At 35.9% G+C, this 20,911-nt stretch overlaps 1 protein-coding gene across 4 annotated transcripts in view; it reads left to right on the top strand.

Moving 5' to 3' along the window:
* Nucleotides 1-2,392: 2,392 nt before the first annotated feature.
* Nucleotides 2,393-20,911, top strand: part of LOC121726457 — a 30,416-nt gene continuing 11,897 nt past the window's right edge. Inside the window, exons 1-2 of one of the 4 annotated variants that reach the window (XM_042113843.1) lie at nucleotides 2,393-2,508; nucleotides 15,421-15,424. The gene's annotated coding sequence lies outside the window, so the exon portion shown is untranslated. Of the gene's footprint in view, nucleotides 2,509-10,055; nucleotides 10,112-15,420; nucleotides 15,425-16,723; nucleotides 16,797-20,911 lie in introns of those variants that run through there. The other 3 variants (XM_042113840.1, XM_042113842.1, XM_042113841.1) reach the window with 3 other exon arrangements.

The raw sequence follows: 20,911 nt of genomic DNA, 5'->3' as shown, positions 1-20,911 counted from the left end.
CTCGAATGCTAATAATTTACTATTAAATTCTAATAAAACGAAATGTTTAAAATTCAGTTTGCCAAATGTTAGGCAAGTACAAACCAATGTACTATTAAATGATGAGAAAATGAAATTAGTGGACACCACTGTTTTCCTAGGTATAACTTTAGACAGTAAATTACAGTGGAGTCCGCATATTGCAAATCTGGCGGATAGGCTCAGTTCTGCAGCATATGCTGTTAAAAAAATCAGAGAAATAACTGATGTAGAAACAGCGCGACTTGTTTACTTTAGTTACTTCCACAGCATTATGTCCTATGGAATCCTTCTATGGGGAAATGCTGCGGACATCGTGCTGCAGAAGCGAGCGATACGTTCTATTTATAAGATGTCATCGTGTGAGTCCTTAAGAGAAAAGTTTAAGGAAATAAATATTCTGACCGTCGCATCTCAATACGTCTTGGATAATGTACTGTATGTAAGAAAGAACTTAAATAATTTCAAAAAGAATAGCGACAATCATTGTTTTAACACTAGGAATAAGAACAAATTAGAAATACCAGTAATCAGACTTAGCAAAGTCAGCAAATATTTTAAAGGCCAGTGTATACGCCTGTACAATAGAATCCCAGTAAACGTTCAAAATCTCTCTATCAATAAATTTAAAAAAGTAGTAAAAGAACGTTTGTGTACTAAAGCCTATTATAAAATCAATGATTTCATCGACGACAACACACCTTGGGAATAGGGTGGTTCTTACAGGCTACTAGAATATTTTTTATAATTCCTGTTGTAAATAGCTCTAAGTCATAATATTGTTACAGTTCGACAAGGCTTTAAATGAACCTGGTAAGAGGGGGAACTAGCGCTGTTTTCATACAAAAACGTCATTTTTGACAGTTCTTCTTTACCAGCAGCGCCCATTGACATATTCATTTAAAGCCTTGGTGCACTATATAATATGTACAAATTGTAATTTTCCATCTTTTTAGTAAAAGATGGCCCCGTGCGAGTTTCTTACACCGGTTCTTCTCGCCGGGTTATTTCCCGAACCGGTGGTAGGCACCTTAGTTTCAACGTTCAGAAATATTTTTGTAAAAAAATTACTCTGAAAAAAAATATTTTGCTTTTGATTTTGAATTAATAATAATATTATTTATTCGGATAAAAGTTTTTTTTCGGAAACACTTTGTTACTTTGAGTAGAAGATGGCAAATTCAGAGGAAATTTAACAAAAAAAAACATCGGTTTAGACAATTCAGAGTGTCAAAAGAAGGAAGAGAGTCCTCGCTGCATTACACCTGATGGTAAGTGGTGTACCATGATGTACATCAGTGCGGTGACCTCTCTGATAAGAGTGCAATGACCCACCAGAGGTCAGCGATATCACTGTTTACAATACAATACCACGTTTCAGTGCATTAATTGTACAACATATTAATTAGTAATTTAGGTAATGTATTAGGACCTAAATAGATAGAAAATGTTTACATTTTGTAATGCTGTAAGTTATGAAATACTAATTTAATTTACAATTCGGTCGATAAAAACTGGGATTTTTTTCTTATATATAATATTAAAGGTTTTGTAAGTTCTAAGGGTTTTAGGTGATTAATTATTGATTTGAAGATTTTTATTGTTTTGAAGATATTAATATTGACTCAATTATAATTTAATTTTCAGGACATTAAACAATTTGGTTGGTCAATGATCGTCACGCTAGACGAGCGACAACAATACATAAATCTAAACCTAATTCTAGACTCTGACTCAGAATAATAATTGTAGGACATAAAATCGTCTTTCGTAATTATTATACAGTATACTATATCTCAAAAATCATTTTTGAGAGTAGTTTGATAAATTAATTAAAGATTTGTATGACTATTTACCTAGAAAGCGTGATTTGTGATTGTGGCACTTAAGATCAAATTAAGTTCTTCAAATCATAAAAGTTTGTAAAACTGCTGCATAGTAATTAAATTAATATTTAAAGAATGTCTAAAGCAAGGCTATATTAATTAAGCAAAAGAAAAGAAAAGGTAATTGCATTGCTGTAAGTAGGTCTTTAATATAGCTCTACATTTTCTCTTAGATGCTTTAATCCATAAAACGTATTGAAATCATTAAATCCTAGGAGATTTTCAAGCTTAATACAACGTTATAAGTAGCCATACTATTCGTTAATGCTTATTGTGTAGTATGCCCCGTATTATAAGGATATTTTCGGTAGGATCGTTCAAATTTTTCAGTCAATATCAGTGATAAGAACTTTTCTTTTTCAGATTTAAATTCGTGATAGCAACGTCCTGATCTTAAAAGTTATCACTTATCATGCAATTAACGTATTATTATGATGTGATAATGCACCGCGCTGCATATTTAGGATCAGCTGCTGCGTCTGCGCATCTGTCAGTCCGGTTGTGGCGCGCACTCTGCGCGGGCTTGCGCTGTCACTTTTCCCGCCCTTCCGAATTCGAAATTTAATTTGTGTTGTTCGAAGGAGTTTCTCGCTGTTTATGGTCAGTATTTTTTTATTTTTGTTGTAAATGATAATTTTATAAGCATAATATATTTGAAAAGTATAAAGAGTTTTCAGAATGTTTTTTGTTTTGTGTACATAGTGCACATTGTAAACAAAAGCATGTTTTCTTTGGAATTTTAGCTATGCATTTGCTACCAAAATATGAAAATATTAATATACCTCTTATCTATATAAAGTACTTTCTGAAAAAGCTGTAAATTGTGTGTTTTGAAACATTAATATTAATCGTGACTTCTTGTATTATTTGATATACAGTCATGGCGAATGAATTGACTGATTGATTCATTGACTCTCTTCAGTTAAAACTTTAACGATAATGCAGCAATAGTTAGGAAATTAAGGAAATAGAGTCATATTAATGATGTTCATTCTTATAAGCCTTAAATGGTAAGTAGAATAATATTATTATAATAATAACTTATAGATAAAACAGATAAAGAAATAAGTGTTATTAATTATAATAATAATTATCAGACAAAAGATAAAATGTCAATTTTATGAAATAAAAACTGCGACTATATTATACATTATTTTTAATAATTTTATAATAATCAGAGAGTAGCAAAAACTGCAAATTAGAAAAACAAGTCAGTATTCTTTCTATTCGTCAATAATGGAACAAAAAATTTTATAAGAGAAACATTAAATTTAATAAACAAAAATTGGCCAAGTGCGAGTTGAACTCGCGCACGAAGTTTTCCATTTTACCCTTTGGGTACGCAACCCTAAAAATGATGAAAAATACTAAATATCACGTTTGAATTTTATGTACTAACATATTTTTTGTATTGTAAATCGAATTGAAATCTAATTAATATTATCAAATCACAACTCAGTAGTGGGAACGAACCCTATCCCTCCAAAAGACCCCTTTTCACGTGAAGTTCCTTTGTTTAGTTTAGCACGAGTCGACATCTCACTTCAACCGACTGCCATCTTTATAACGATAAATGATTATTATTATACGTATAGTCTTCCTCTATTTTATAACATACAATACATAATTATATTATGTATTGTATGTTAATTATGTTAGTGTAATGCGCGAATGTGACGCGCGTTAGCAAATCAAAATGGCTGCGTGAAAATTTTATACTCCGTTTCCAATTTGATATTAAAACTAGCTGCAATATTTTTTGGAATTCAAAAAACACGACAGTTTTGTAATTCATATTATTATTTTTAACAAAAAATTAAAACCGACTACCAAGGTAAAAACAATAATAATATTATGAACTAAAAAGTATTAAATAACTCTTACTCTATAATAGTGCCTTTTTCTGAATTCGTCTAAATCTCAACTATTTCTGTACATACTACAGTCTTCATTATTTGAAGTCGGTACCAGCTAATTTTATCGTGAGTTCAGTCAATGTCAGAATATCTGAAGCTTTTGGGACTGGTACCGACTTCAAAGTAATGAAGACTGTAGTATGTACAGAAATAGTTGAGATTTAGACGAATTCTGAAAAAGGCACTATTATAGAGTAAGAGTTATTTAATACTTTTTAGTTCATAATATTATTATTGTTTTTATCTTGGAAGTCGGTTTTAATTTTTTGTTAAAAATAATAATTTCACTCTTTTTAGTTATCTATAAGATAAGGCTTTATGCGTAAATAACCACTACGAATGTTAACTATTCACAATATGTTACTGTAAGCGAAATTGTGGTAAATGCTTGCAGTTATCTAAGCGATGCTGCAATTTAAAAACTTTTATCTTTAAAGGTTCAGGAGTTCTGTTCAGTGCCTTTGGACCAAGAGACACCTTCATATGAACTTTCTCTTATTCGTAACATATGTTTAAGTTACTAGTAACAACATTTTAACCACTATGAGTCTTTTGATAAATTTCAAGGATTTCCCTCGATTGCTCATAGATCCCATCATCAGCTCACCACTTTCGTAATTATTATACAAAATCAAAATTATACCCTATACAATAACACAAGAATTTTGAAAATCGGTCCACAAACAGCAAAAAAATCATCAAAAACATCTGCTTCGATGCAAAATATCACGAAAAGCATCAATAATTGGATCATAATGGCATTCTTATGATTTTGATGATGATGATCAAATAAATTAATGTGTTGGCTTATGCTTTCAGTAGTTTAAACAACGCCGAAATCCCCGAACCTGTATCTATAAGGATTCAAAAGTTCTGTTGGGTACCTTCGGATCCAAGGTATAACCTGGTACGGAATCTTACTTTTTGGTAGCATTTACCTCGAATGCTTCAGAAAAAATCAAAATCACTATATGTTTCTATACAAATTTCAAGGAGTCCCGTCGATTCCTCTAGGATCCCATCATCAGATCACCACTTTTATGAACATGGTACCAAATTCGAGTTAAACCCTATATAACACAAAAAGAATTTTGAAAATCGGATCACAAACGGCTGAGTTATCGTTGAACATACAAAAAAAAAAGATACATACAGCCGAACGTATAACCTCCTCCTTTTTGGAAGTCGGTAATAAAAATTAAAGCAACATACATGATCTAACTACATCTGCAGCTTAGGTAGATAAGTGATAGATCGAGCTTATTTAAACTTTACATACAATTTTTTAACTAAATTCCTAATAAATGCACTCCCAGCGTAATCTGTTAAAAATAACTAAGTGCGAGACGTTAAGCTTGCTTACGAAAGGGTGAAAACTTTCAGTTTACCCTTCGGGAACGGAACCGAAACTACCAACCGAAAATTAATAAACAAGTGTAACATCCAGCTTAAAATGGTAATTAACAACCGAAAAGTTAAATGCTAATTAAAAAAACAAGTACCCAAAAACAACAACAATCACGTAGTAAATATGCAAATGGTATAATTTCGTTTCCACGTGTGCAATGTTATTGTTTGTAGTCGCATTCTCAATCAATTCTCAGTAGGTGATGTCATAAGTAGATCAAGGGCCTACTTAGTATGCGTGTAGCGAATTCAGAGTAATAAGTAATAACTAATATTACAGGACATAAAGAGATTTGAATAGAAATAAAAGGCTAAAAGTTCTAGTCTAGACCTTTTAGCCGAGACGTTTTCTCTCGCTTCTTTATATTGTAGAATCCCCAATCAATGAAGTAATTGATGTTCGACTCGTCTAATGTCAATTCCATTTCCATACATTTTGATTAGCGATTCTAATAAGAAGCGATAAAGAAAACGTCTTTGCTACAGCATCTGGACTCTACAGACTAATAACTCTGTACCGTGCATGCTTGTACAATTCTTTCTGGAGTACAGCTTTCAGACCTGAAAGGGAACCTCGGTACCCTTTCAGGCCTTCAAACTACTACTTTACCAAATAAAAAATCGGCCAAGTGCTTGTTGGACTCGCGCAAGAAGGGTTCCGTACCACAATTGAGCAAAAATAGGCCGAAAATTGTGTTTTTTGTATGGGCGTTCCCATTTATTTAACTTATATAAAATTTATTATTAATTATTAAAGTACAAAATATACAACTGAGTATTTCGTGAATAATTCAAGAGCCTATGTGTTGCCGTTATTGATAACGAGCAAATGGGAGTCCCCTTAAATATTTAATTTATTTTGTTTTTAGTGTTTGTTGTTATAGCTGCAACAGATATACACAATCTGTAAAAATTTCAGAAGTCCTCTAGACGGACAGACGGAAAGACATCGAAGTCTTAGTAATAGGGTCCCGTTTTTACCCTTTGGGTACGGAACCCCAAAAATGTACCAATATAAATAATGTTAAATTATGAAGTTTATAAACAACCGCTGACTTCAAACTCTAACTATGTCGGGCATGAGAATGGAAAACATTGAACCGATCAAACCACTGGAAGTTACTTACGACCTTTATTGAAATAGATAAACCCCAGATTCTCCAGCACTGAGACGGCTGATGATGAACTATTGATAAGAACAATCTCGAGCATATCATCTTTTAAACAGAAAAAAAATTAGCACAATTAATCGGAGAGACACATAATCACGTCAAACTCTTAACACCACTTTTTTGGTCGAGGGTTAAAAACACTAGAACGGTCAGTACTATTTGAGTGAAAGGACAACAAACATCAATCTCTACTAATATTATAAATATGTGAAAATGTGTCTGTGTTTCTGTTTGTCTGTTACCTGTTCACGCCCAAACCCCTGAACCGATTTTGCTTAAATTTGGTATGGAGATACTTTGAGTCCCGAGAAAGGACAGTTTCTAGGACATTTTTTATCCCAAAAAAATGTGCGTTTTCCGCGCGATTAACTAATTTTAGCGCAACGGAGTTGCGGGCGTCATGTAGTCTATTTATTCATTAAGATATATTTTTTGTGTACTAAGAGCGAATTGCAGCAAAGTATACCCTACTTTGCTGCAATTCGTTCTTAGTACAGAGCGAATTGCAGCAAAGTAGGGTACTGACCGCAGTCTGAAGGTCGAGGAAAGTCGAGATTAGGACAAATTTCTACAGATAGGATAAGATTAGATAAGTTTTTTTGTTAATTACCGACTTTATTTGTTTTTTTTTAATCAAAGGTTACGGATCAATTAAATATGAAAAGTGTGATGTGGCTGTCCCAATTCGCTATACAAGATGTAAAAAAAAATAAGTGATAATACTTTAGGGTTTGTATGTGGCCTTATAAATTATAATTATAATTTATACAGCATGACTGGTGAGACATGAGAGTACTCGGTACTCAATTCTCATTATATTTATATAATAAAATTAGGTACTTACTTTTTGACCAAATTTCCCTTTAAATAAATGAATCATGGACACTTAGTGAATTACTATGCGGCCGGCGCGGCTGCATGCGCCCCGCGCTTCGCGCTACACTTGTACATCTTGATAATTTATTATATTGTGTTCATGTCATACTTAATCAGTCTTACACATTTTAAAATTTAATGAAACTACATAATATCATGTTTCTGAAATTACTTGCTAGTACCTCGATCGTGGGAATCGCAGACACAATAGATTTTGAAATGTTATGCGACAGCCGGGTGCCGCTTGAGGATTGATGGGCTAGTAAATAAATATATTTTTTAATTATATTTTTAACAACAAATTAAGTACATATTATATATTATTAAATCAAAATTGCAAAGTACATTAAATATTATTGAAAACCATCAACTGTATCATAAAAACAAAATAAAAGTTAGCAACGCAAGTACGTGGAGTAAACATGACACGTTGACTTTCCGAATCAGCAGCAAAAAAGCGTTACGGAAACTTCCGAAACCATGATTTGGCCGACTAGTCGGCTTTTTTGCAGCCGACTAATCGGCTAGTCGGCTAGTCGGCCAAAATCATGATCGGCACATCTCTAATCAACACCAACTCATCGTGTATAAGAAACCCTGAAAAATTATTGACTATATTGTCCAGAGTCCAGACCTTACGTCAATCATACTTCATCTAAGTTACTTAGAATTGAGAGCACCGTTGTGTGGCAGTCGGTCAGAGGGGCGTCCTTAAGGATAAGTGGTTCAGGGTCCTCGTAAATCCATTGGGACCAATCCTGACCCTAGTTGAGGTGGATTGATTTATGTAAAGACGTATGATTGTTGGTCACGTCAACGTAGGGCCTTTCCACACGACGTATTTTTTGCGCACTGACGACGCGCGTTTCTGATGCGCTCGTCTTCTGCGTGTTTTCATCGCATTTTGGCAGATATAAAGTTTAAAACGTGTCGGCTTCCTTGCGTTTGCTAGGCGTTCAACTTGCGTTTGTATCGATACAAACGAGCGTAAAAAACGTCGTGTCACGTGTGGAAGGGCCCTCAGGTGAATCATCGTTGCAATCACTACTGAGACAGTGGCGTTGGAAATGCAATCTTCTTTGGTAGCGTTGTGCAGTACCTACTTTTTGGGATGAAAAGTCAATTCGCACCAGCACACGTAACCCTGATTGAAAATTCGTAAGTCGAAGGGAGAGTAGGCCGCCAGATCCTACCGACCTATGGCTGTTGTTTGTGTCCTGAATTTATAAGAGAGGAAGATATACTGCAGATTCTCAAAACATTCTTGTCCTAGCTTAGGTCATATTTATCTGTGTTTTTCTTAACAAATATATTTTCCAATTCATTACTAGAAATAAATAGTGTTTCTTAAGCATACGTCGTAACTTCAGTCTTCAGAAGTGTCTACTGTTAGACAGAATAGTTTAAGAAACCGCAAAACCACAATGCTATCTACAAGGACGTGTTGTGGGCACACTGATAGTAATGTATAATCAGATACTAGATACAAAAATATATAATGTACCATCAAAGAAATTGATTCATAGGAAGGACCTACGGCATTTGGTCGAATTATGTCAATTCAATGTACGTTGTAGTAATCTGTCGGCTGGGTTTGATATAACACGATCAAATTACTTAGGTCCCTCATCTGCCTAGGAATCAACTTGTCTGATAGTACCTACTTCACTTCCTCGTACCTAGGTTTAGGTACCAAAGCCTAGCCTGTCAACTTAGGGCTTAGTTAGGCCCTAGGCCATTCATAGGAGAGCTAGTTAACCTAGATATTATTGTGGATTTACTCTTTGATAGTGTTATTATTAGACATCGGATTATATTATGCACAATCAAAGTGCCGAAATATGCATGCAAGTATGCACGAAAAAGTGGCTGAAATATGCACAATCAAAAGTCACTTCATATTAAAATATTATTATTTTTTGAAGAGTTTTCCTGTAGTCCCGTTAATAAAAGCGCCAATTTTTATAATTTCCTCAAATCCAGGATTTTTCATTTCTTATACAGCACCAATGATAATTTTCTAACTTATAATAATTTTCCATTAAATCGTTAACTACTTTATTCAAAATTTTTACTAATGTTGAAACTTGAACCAAAAAACTACAAAGAAAAATTTCGTTTCTGGAAAGATATTGTACTTACCTATTGTGTGTATTGCATTTATGAAATGGGGATGGAGCTACATATTATTTGAAGTGTTTTGATCTATCATACCTCTGTTTTGTGGCCTTGGGCATAGGGCATAAAACTATCAAAATATGCACTATCAACGAAAAATTGCCAAAATATGCACTATCGCCTAAAAAGTGCCATTATATGCATTTGCATATGCAAGTATGCAAATGCATATAATCCTATGTCTAGTAATTATTATACAATTAATGCATTTTTTTCAAGTTTAAAAATATTTTTACAGTCAACGTAAAAGTTACAACAGAAGATTCGTTAGTCCCTAATAAAACATCTTTCTTAAGCTTTAATTACTCAGATGCATTCTTCAAAGCTCTGTTTGCCCACAGGTGAAAGCTCCCAAAGCTAAGCTCATCTCAAACCGGACATCTGGCAGGATAGGTCAACGACCGGGTTCGGCTTAGCTCTGGTTGCGCAACCGTTCTAGGAAGCTCTATTTGGAGCTTTTGGTAACCAAACATGGTTTTCATTTAGACACGGTTTTCACTGCGTCTAATTATTCTGTCCGTTGACGCGTTGTTAATATTTACTAATATTTCTTTGTTTGGAAATGTTTTGTTTTGTTTTTTAAGTTATGGTATTTTGCTCAGATACTTGGGAAGCAGAAGTGTGGAGTAGAAATTAGGAAGTTGCTGAATGATCTCTGGTAAATATTTTGGTTATTGAACTGTTATTTTACTAGTTTAATTAATTTGTTTTAAGAAAAATATTAGAATAAACTTGAGATCTTTTTAGCACAATCTAAATGGAGGTAATGTTCGACATCTAGTTTTAAACATTATATGAAAATTAAAAACTAAGCATGAACACTCTCTACAATTGATTAAAATCTAAATCCAACTGCAAATTCCAAACAAACTCGTAGACTAACTATATTATAACAATGTATTTGGTCAGTGAATTACAATCGATGCTCATTTGTCATTTGCATTCTAATAGTCAGTTCACGAACCCATTAGGGCATGCATTAGTCTAGAATACCTAAGTAAGTACTAACTAGAGACCTATGATTCCAACGTATTAATTTGTCAAGCTGCGTGCGTCTGTATTGTAGTCGGTTAAAAACAGAGTAATGAGGTAGCAATTTAGTATAGTTAGCTGTGATTTTAAATTGTATTGTTCTTTACCTTATTTTCTTTTCTTTATAAAGTTAATCATGGTATGGGCTCTAGTCTAGCGGATTAGAGAAAAAAAAGGTACAGCCTTAGTCATTCGCAAAAAAAGTAAGGTATAAAGCTACAAAATATAGTCTACGAGCTTTTGCCCGCGGCTTTGCTCGCGTTAAGAAGTATTATTATATACAAACTTTCATCCCCTATCTTAACCCCTTGGGGTTGGAATTTATCAAAATCCTTTCTTAGCGGATGCCTACGTCATAACATCTACCTGCATGCAAAATTTCAGCCTGATCCGTCCAGTGGTTTGGACTGTGCGTTGATAGATCACCATATCAGTCAGTCACCTTTGAGTTTTATATATTATATAGATATAGATATCCTACTGAAATTGGTCTAGTAGTTTAGAATTCTTCAAAGAAGCAAACAAAATCTTCTTTCTTGATGATACAATTACCAAAAGTGTAGATAATATTTAATTGTTACCTAAGGGTCGATACAGACCGCAACGCGACGCGTAGATGCATTTCTAAATTTATATGGATTTGACGAAATATGTCAAATCCATACAAAATGCCGCGCCGCGCCTCGCCTCGCCTCGTCGTGTTGCGGTCTGAATTGACCCTAAGTATTACATACTTACAAGAACGAGATGCGTTTATAACCACGTAGCCACGCGGGTCTATCCAGCCGTTGCCGACATAAGTACAGTAACATTAGAAGATTAAAAGGCGTCTAAATAGATAGTGGCGCGTAAATTTTTGTGGTCAAAGAATTAGAGCAGTGTAACAGCAGCCATGAGCATGGTCACGTTATGACGGGTTAAATCAGACCGCAACGCGACGCGTAGATGCATTTCTAAATTTGTATGGATTTGACAGATTTCAATTGCTAATGGAATCAGGCGTTACTTTGCGGAAATCCATAGCTTAAAATTTAATTTGTTATTATTTTTAGCAATATTCCGCGAAATAAACTTCCACCTTTAAGTAAATGAGTGAGTGTACGCATAGGCATGTGTACAGCACCTCCCTCCTCCCACACTGCCTATGCGTACACTCGCATGCAAGAACTTGCAAACATCACCACCACACAAGCAATAATGTTGGCAAATCCGTGCAAGGCCACTGTGGACACTACGAACAACGTCCGTTAAGACTTAACGGACGTTGTTCGTAGAGTCCACATCCTGAGGATGCTCCGGTGTTGGGGCGAAACGCGCGTCGAGGTTTTCAACCTGCATGGTGGTGAGGGGCCTTGCACGGATTTGCCAACATTATTGCTTGTGTGGTGGTGGCGTTTGCAGGTTCTTGCATGCGAGTGTACGCATAGGCAGTGTGGGAGGAGGGAGGTGCTGTACGCATGCCTATGCGTACACTCACTCATTTACTTAAAGGTGGAAGTTTATTTCGCGGAATATTGCTAAAATAATCACAAATTATTTTTTTTTTGATTTCAATTGCGTCAGACGTCTTGCGAATCTGTCAAATCCATACAAATTTAGAAATGCATCTACGCATCGCGTTGCGGTCTGAATTGACCCTTATGAGTAGTAATTAATGTAGCCTTAGTTAAGAACAGACTAAAAAAATGTGTGGCACTCGGGGACTGCATGCCGTGGTAAAGTTATTGCATAGCATTTTATATCGAATTAATAAATGCATTATGTAACTATAATTCACGTACGTCTAGTCGCAAACAAACACCGCGCCGAAGTCTGCCGAACTGAAACGACGCACCGGAGTGGGGGTGTTAAGTTTATTTTCGTTACGGAATTACTTCATTCGCATGCACACAAACACCTTGCCGAAGTCTGCCGAACTCAAACGACGCATCGGAGTGGGGGTGTTAGGTTTATTTTCGTTACGGAATTACTTCATTCGCATGCACACAAACACCTTGCCGAAGTCTGCCGAACTCAAACGACGCATCGGAGTGGGGGTGTTAGGTTTATTTTCGTTACGGAATTACTTGATTCGGTTGCCGCGCTCAAAGGCGTCAAAGCAATAGGTTAAGAAAGTGTATGATTCATTAGTGTTTAAAACGAATTCTACATTATCGTACCATTTCAATGATGAATCATGATTGAAAGTGAAAATGAAAACATGGCTTACTATTTACTAACGTTATACATGAAGTGGAATTTATCAATGGTTACAAATGGATCGGATGTGACGATGTTTTAAAAACAAAACATCGTCACATCCGATCGGCAATATTTTGTAATAATTATTTTATTATACTTAATAAATATTATTTTTTAAACAGCCTAATTTTTTTTTATTAAATAAGGGGAAAAACGAGCAAACGGGTCACCTGATGGAAAGCAACTCCGGTAAACTCACTCACTCGGCGAAACACAGCGCAAGCGCTGTTTCACGCCGGTTTTCTGTGAGAACGTGGTATTTATCCGGTCGAGCCGGCCCATTCGTGCCGAAGCATGGCTCTCCCACGTATAAACGCGTTAGGTATTTGTACTTAACGCGTTTTTTGTAAGTCGTATCGACTAAAGATCTCGATATAGAGAGCCGATCGCTCCGGTCGAACTGATCGCAGGTCGACTAGGCTCTTTAGCCTAGTCGACCTGCGATCCTGTCGACCTTTTCTTTATCGCTTCTTTATACTAGAATCGCCGATCAAAATGTATGAAATAACATGTATTAAATATGACGTTGACCTTCGACTCGTCTAATGTCAATTCCATGCATATTGATCGGTGATTCTAGAGATATAAAGAAGCGAGGCTCTGATATTTTTGTGCATTTCAGTCAGTTCAGCCACAGTCAGGTCGATCTGCGATCATTCCTATTAGAACAATCGGCCTTCCCGTACCTATATATGTTCTTCTTTGGAGCTTTCCATGAATTTAAAAGAATACGTTTTTCAAGCCTCGTATCAAAGAATTAAGTGTAAGAAAACGTTGCCGAGTCTCGTGTCGGAAGCGAGGAAATTAACAATTGGCTAGCTGTTGCTAGCATGATGCAATTCCCGCGCGCATGCCGCCAAGGCCGCCCTGCAGTCGCGACCTTGCTGATAAGGCACGCAGTCTCGCTGATGTTGTTACAGTTAATGCATTTAGATCTAAATATGGCTTATGGCTCTAGTCTAAAACGTAGCGTATAGTTATAATCAGAACTAATCTTGTTAAGTGTCACAATATTATGTTCCTTAAACGCCTCCGTGGTCTAGTGGTATCTGTACCACGCGGCTCTTGACTCGGGGGTCGTGGGTTCGATTCCCGCGTTGGAAACATGTTATTTCCAAGTTTGGTTAGGACAATGTAGGCCGATCGCCTGATTGTCTGATATGTAAGATGATCCATGCGTCGGATGGGCATGTTAAAAGTCCGTCCTGCGCCTCATCTCTCACCGGTCGTGTTCGGTCTTCCGTCCCACTGGGTTATGATAGTAAAGGAATAGAGAGTGCTCTTGTGTACTGCGCACATACTTGGGCACTATAAAATTACTCCTGCGTAGCTGGCCTGGTTTCAATGAAACCGGCCACCGTCACCGAAACCGAAATGATACTTAGATGTTAGAAGTTCATCCAAGTTATACCAATAAATTAGGCATTTAATGTTTGGCTACAATGAACGTCCAAAAAGTATCGCTCTGTTACATTTTCAAGTATCGCTCTGTTAGATTTTCAAGTAAAGACTTCTAAAATTTTTAAGTAGCTCTGTTAGATTGTAAGTTCTGATTCTAGTTGTCGTTCAATTAGGAGAAATGAAAGAATGCATGTTGTAACGCATCGCGTGCTCTACATAGATGAGTCGTATGGAGTCATTTAACATTGCGACCTTCCAAGAAGCTTGTCTCAGATAAGACCAAATGACCACCCATAACCCATTTGTACTATAGACGAGTGGTTCCGAAACTTTTAAGGTAATGGAACCCCAAACAAATACAAATAGAATTCTTTCTGATGTTTAAAATATGTAAGATTTGCTCGATGATTTTCACAAATAACTCTAGTTCAAAATATTAACACTAACCGTGGTATAATTCAAAACTGTAATATGGGCGAAACCTCCAGGAGTACGCCACGGAACCCTTTGGGAATCCCTGGCCTAGACTAATCGCCAGGGTTAAGATTGAGGTGTCATGAACGCACTTAACTCGATTTTAAATGGACTCCCACATTCCTGCCGAGTTTTTTCTGTCATTAGGCCACTTTCGATTTGTACAGTTTTTGTTTCGGCCGCAATCTGGGATAAAGTATAATTGGCCTGCGCGAGTGACAGTTTATTTCGAGCCAATGGAGCCTAGATCGAAATTTTTTACCCAACCGTAATGGGTCTTTTTCTTTAATTTTGAAGTTAAATTATGTGGAACGAATTGAGCATAGATATAAATAAAACACATATTTTTGTTAAACCTGAGTAACAGATTGCTCTGTTTTAATTCAGATCAGTGTGGAGTATGGACAAGTAAAAAACTACCGATTAAAAAAGCGTACGGTTATCTATATATATAAAACTCAAACTGACATGGTGATCTATCAACGCACGGCCCAAACCACTGGACGGATCGGGCTGAAATTTGGCATGCAGGTAGATGTTATGACGTAGGCATCCGCTAAGAAAGGATTTTGATAAATTTCAACCCCAAGGGGTTAAAATAGGTGATGAAACTTTGTATATAATAATACTTCTTAACGCAAGCGAAGCCGCGGGCAAAAGCTCGTCACTTATGTAATTGTTTTGCTGTATGGTACAGGTGCAGTGTTGCCCGTGTTGCAGTTGGCAGCTTTTTTTTATTTGGTTATTTCAGTTTAAAAAATGCAGACTTTGATTGAACAGCTGAATCTGGGTGCACGGTAGTGCACACGCCGAGACGAGCCAAGCGAAGAGCAAGGGCACTACCTACCTTTTCTCGAAGTGTTTCGTCGTTTTTATGAACCTTCATAAAGTTGGTTTATGATGTCAATAACAGACCAATTAAATATACAAAGTTTCAATCGAATAGCTTTAATACTTTAGATTTTATTGCTATCTAAAATACTCCGATTTCGTCACTGACTCACTGACTCACTCATACACTGACACACAGCTGATGATCATCAAAATGTTTGGCTACTTCCTAAAGTGCTAGAAAGCTGGGTATGTAATCTATGTTTAGTATACAACCAACAAAAAAAAATCATAAACTGGAGGTCTATAATAATATGACACTTTCGCCAATTTTATGAATTAGGACATAAGAGTTCACACGGTACTGTAGAGTGTAGACAGTTACTAAATACCTTTAAATGAGTTCTTATAAGAACCAACTTACAAAAAGAACTGAAATCCCACCCAAAACATTTCTTGTAAAATGTTGCCGAGACGACCACATAAAAAGGTTTACCCTGTGAAAAAGATATGAGATCTCATGTAGAGCCAAGCTTCTGAATCTACACGGCCTAACTCTACTGAACTTAAACAAATTCTACATAATATCAGTAAATATGTATGGCTCAGCTGTTTTGTTACTTACTTCAGATCAGAAACTAAATATTCGCATCACCTCCACGACGGTAGCGAAACGGCGAAGCCATATATATTTACTGGTATGTAGAATTTGGTTAACTAACTTAAACAAATTCTAGGTCTGTAGAGTTAGGCCGTGTAGATTCAGAAGCTTAGCTCTACATGAGATCTCATATCTTTTTCACAGGGTAAACCTTATGTGGTCGTCTCGGCAACATTTTACAAGAAATGTTTTTGGGATTAATAGTTATCCTAGATATTCTTTGTTGTGTTTGTACTCAATAAAGTTAACTTGATAAATCAGCTGATTTTCCCGTCACAACATCGACATCACAGCGTCACAATAATACTAACCAGTACGCATGCGCGGTGTTCAATCAAGTGCACAAGTCTTATAAATCACAAAAGTAGTTAAATTACTATAGTGATTAAGAAATATTCCAACATTTCTAATAATATAACACATTTAAAATAATTTTTGACAAGAAGCAAGGACATTATTATCTAATAATTCTAACCCGACGAATAATAACTTACCTCTAACCTCTTCGCATGTCGGTTGTCATGACGACCGCGTGACAGCGGTATTGATTGATCTTGCTTCTCTCTCGCACTAGTTATTTTCTACAATTTGCCATCATTTCTTATAAAGCTGTCATTCTATGAACATTTCATCAGTTTTGTTTACAATTTACAAGCGTTTTGTAATAAAAGGTTTCGTTTGTGAGTGTTTTTACAATAATTGAGTAAGTTATTAACTTTATTACCTAGTAAGTTTCTCGTTATCGCTAGTGTGGAGCTTAATATAATTATTGTAGTTAGACATTCAAACGACAAATTTTGTCACGATTTTAGGTTGTTATATCCAATCAATCATCATTCATTCTTTAACATTTTCACATAATAATTTACCGTAATTAGGTCAACATAATATTGACAGAGGTTAACGTTTTATGTATTTTTAATAGTAATCGTAATAATAGTAATAATTATAATCAGCAATATCTTTATTAATTTTCGGAAATCGAGTTCTATTCTACAGGGTGTAACAAAAATAAGTGATAATACTTTAGGGTGTGTACGTGTTCCTTGTAGAGAGTTCACTGTGAAAGTAGCAGCGCTGAAAGACCAACACTTTTTTTCACTTTTGTATGGGGAAACTCGTGACGCTCGGACCCTTGCCCATGCAAAAGTGAAAATTTTTTTTCGTCTTTCAGAGCTGCTACTTTCACAGTGAGCTCTCTACAAGGAATACGTACACACCCTAAAGTATTATCACTTATTTTTGTTACACCCTGTATAGCACCTTTTCTCTCTTCTTTAAATGTTTTTCTCTTCGTCATTATACCAAACTCTACTTTTGTTTAACCTATTCACCAAAACTTGACTATATTTAAAAATCTAGAAATACTTGAGCACTATAAACTAGGGCTAACTTGAGACCGTGTACACTCCACATAATGAAGGAATTACACGAGTTAATAAGGAAGTGCGATATGGTTATAAAACACCCAAGTGCAGGGTTGTCGTCTACAAAAATAATTCATAATTGATATTATTCAGTAAGTACATACAATATTATATTTTTGGATTCAGTAGAGCTATCTCATCTCATGGCCCATGGAAAACATTACGATTTACGTCTGATTATATAAAATGTTTTCTTTTTCTTGTAAGGCGGAGTAGTTTTTAAATAAAAAAACTCTAACATTATTTTGCATTTGATCGGAAAAAACCTTTTTTTTTTCCTTTTTTTACCATCGTAGCATAAAATTAATTTTAAGCAAAATTTTGGCCAGCCAGACGAAGTATGCATCGAGAGGCGCACTTCTACCATGACGTGTATTCTGTCATAAACAATAAGTATCCTTACATCGACAACTCCAAGATGACACCCCTGAGTCCCGGGTGTCGAGTGACAGGTGCGGTGCGCGTGCGCATACGCCACCTGCTGCGGCCCTTAAGGGACTATTAATATACTGTACTTATGGCTGTACTTAGGGCTGACTTAGGGCTGAACTTAGGGCTTCTAAGCTCTTTTACCAATGCGTAGTGCGTATGTAATGATTTTCCAAGATCAGTAAGGTTACCTATGTATCTTGCGACAGGTAAGCATTTACAGGCGTTTGACAGCAAATATTCCAAAATATCTGCTGTCGAAAATACAAATACAAATATTTATTGACCGAAAAATTTTAACATAATAATGTATTATACTTTGACGGAATTAGTAGAATTATTTGCTTGACGGATAGTAAATACCCATACCCGTACAGATGCAAAGTTGTTACAATCTTTAATAACAACAGTTGTATGTTATAATAAAAATATACTACTAATCTACTATGGGATGGCTGCTGTTCGCTGGGGGAGTTCTACGTTCAGTATGGGTCGGCTGGCGGCCAGTCCCACATACCCCCGGGTGCTCCAACACACCTCTGACCCAGGGCACGCATAGAGCGTTTCCCCTGAGAATAAAAAAAACCTGCGTTCAGTAGTGGATGGCGAATGGCGATATGATACCCGAATAAATGAAAATAAAAATAAAATAAAATGATGATGATGATGTAAAAATTAGGTACTTCCGCTTAGGTAGCGGAACCTAATTTTAATTTTCAAAATCAGCACACAAAATTAAATCAGTCTCAATTATACTTGATTGTATCAAGTCACATTAATATTTATAAGAATTTTAATTATCACTCTCTTGTAGATCGTTAAAAGGGACGATGCGAATTAAATTAGCAGCTCTACCGTTGCGTACCAGTTAGAGACAGACTGACTTACTTTTTTTATTTAAATTATATACTTAGATATAATCTTTACGCAGCGTACGCAGGAACGGTGAAAATTGCAGGATTTCTTACTTATTACCCGACTGCGCAAAAGGAGTGTTATTTTATGCACATGCAAGTGATTTTTTATCGTCTGTGAAAGGAAATTATTCCTGATTTAAACACAGATTATATTGAAATGCATTGGTAATGTATCTTTAACTACAAAAATGTTATCACGATTGTACAAAGTTGTACGTAATTTAAAAAATCATTTAGGTTTTAACAAGCGTTTGGAGCAGGTGATTCATTAAGATAAAGTTCGAATGTATTAGATATATAATCTAGGTACATTCATAAGCAAGGAATACTTAACTTTTGTGGAAATAATGCCTGTTTTCAAAAACCGCCGCCTAACGCTAAGTGGTCCCCTAGCGGCCATTAAGGGTACATATCCTTCAAGATTTTATGAATGTTTGTGTGTCACGTTCGTCCTTAGGGCGTAAGAACTTTTTCAAAACATTTTTTTAATGTGTTTCTTAAAAGAGAAAGAGATATTTGACCCGTAAAGATCGCTAGGGAACACTTAGCGTTAGGAGACCGTTGGTGAAAACAGGCATTACCCTGCTTTACAATTTAAAGTCAGCGCATAAAGGTTCAGTAGAAAAGATTTTGTTAAGGCACTCCGAAATTCACTTTAAAATTATTCCATATAAAATCCACGGTTCTCAAGCTTTCCCTATCGAGAAACTCAGAACAATAACTCAAGAAGTCTGTAGTTAGGATATGTTCACACCAATCGTATTGTTAGCCGCTAAACTTGAGGTTCGTTAGCTCAATAGCAAAGTGCAATGAAAATTATCTTTTCGGTATGAACATACGGTATATAATATAAACTTAAAATGTATGGAAAACAAAGAAATGTGAACTGTGAACTGTGAGCTTTAGCCTCACGTTCCTATACATAATCATGAGACAATGAACTCCTGATCAAAAGCTCTACCTGTCAAAAGCTAAGCCACTGACCGATAAGAGATGAGGCGAGTGAGCCGCAATCTCGCGCAAACTTCCGGGCGCGCGTCCTCCACTATTATTGGGGAGTGATAACAGTGTGTATCAGGGTCTTAATGGGGCACGGGCTGTGTACACTAGATAGGGGGTCTGGGAAAGTGGGGAAATTCAGGTGTTGAATCTAAAAATTCAGGTCTTGAAGATAAAAATTCAGTAGGCCTACCACAACCTTTCCTTAAACCATCATGTTTCCATACAACAACATTACTTTGATTCGTACCACGAGCTTTTAATAGTGTATGAAAACAATATTATTTTATTCCTGCTTAGTGATGATGAAAAAGAACGAACGATCTATCAAATTTTGTTTATATTATGATATGGTTGGAATCGAGATAGCAGCAGGTAATTAGTAATTACAAAGTGCTTTGTCCCTCTCGCACGAATGTCATAAATACGATAGTCGATTAGAGGTGGTGGTAGGCCTCCAGGTCTTGAAACTATTAAGGTAATGACAATCCATCTTTTCGGTAGTTTAGTAGAGCTAACGTTCTGGGCAACTTCCGAAATATAAACCAGTATACTGGCCCGTTCAGAGCCAGGGAAAGTATTGAGGATAGTTTTATTTATGAGAAAATGTAAGGCTTAAGCTTAAGGCCTTAGATTGTAATGCTATTAGATTACATTATTATGAATTGGCTTAAGGAATTTAGCAGCTAATAGCTATGATAAATTACCTTACAAGAAATTAGCAATAAATATACATAAAACGTGTCGGGTGGTCTTAACAAAATATTATCTAAAGGCAAGCGTGGGAGGGAATGCAGTATATTTTGCATGCGTATAACGTCTAATGTAACGAAATTTACTTTGGTTGTTAGGCTGGATAGTAGAGCTAATAGTGTTTCTTAATCTACCGGAGCAGAGCTAAGCTGTGTTCTGTGTTACTTCCTAAGGGCCAAAGTATGGTATTAAGTAAATGATATAATATATAACTATGTACTATGACTTACGTTGGTATTGTTACCAAGCAGCGATATGGTAAGAATAAATGTTCAGAACGCGTTGTGGTCTTT

Source organism: Aricia agestis, chromosome 4 (assembly GCF_905147365.1).
Source record: "Aricia agestis chromosome 4, ilAriAges1.1, whole genome shotgun sequence".
NCBI lineage: Eukaryota > Metazoa > Arthropoda > Insecta > Lepidoptera > Lycaenidae > Aricia > Aricia agestis.
This window is presented reverse-complemented; position numbering and strand designations above follow the sequence as displayed.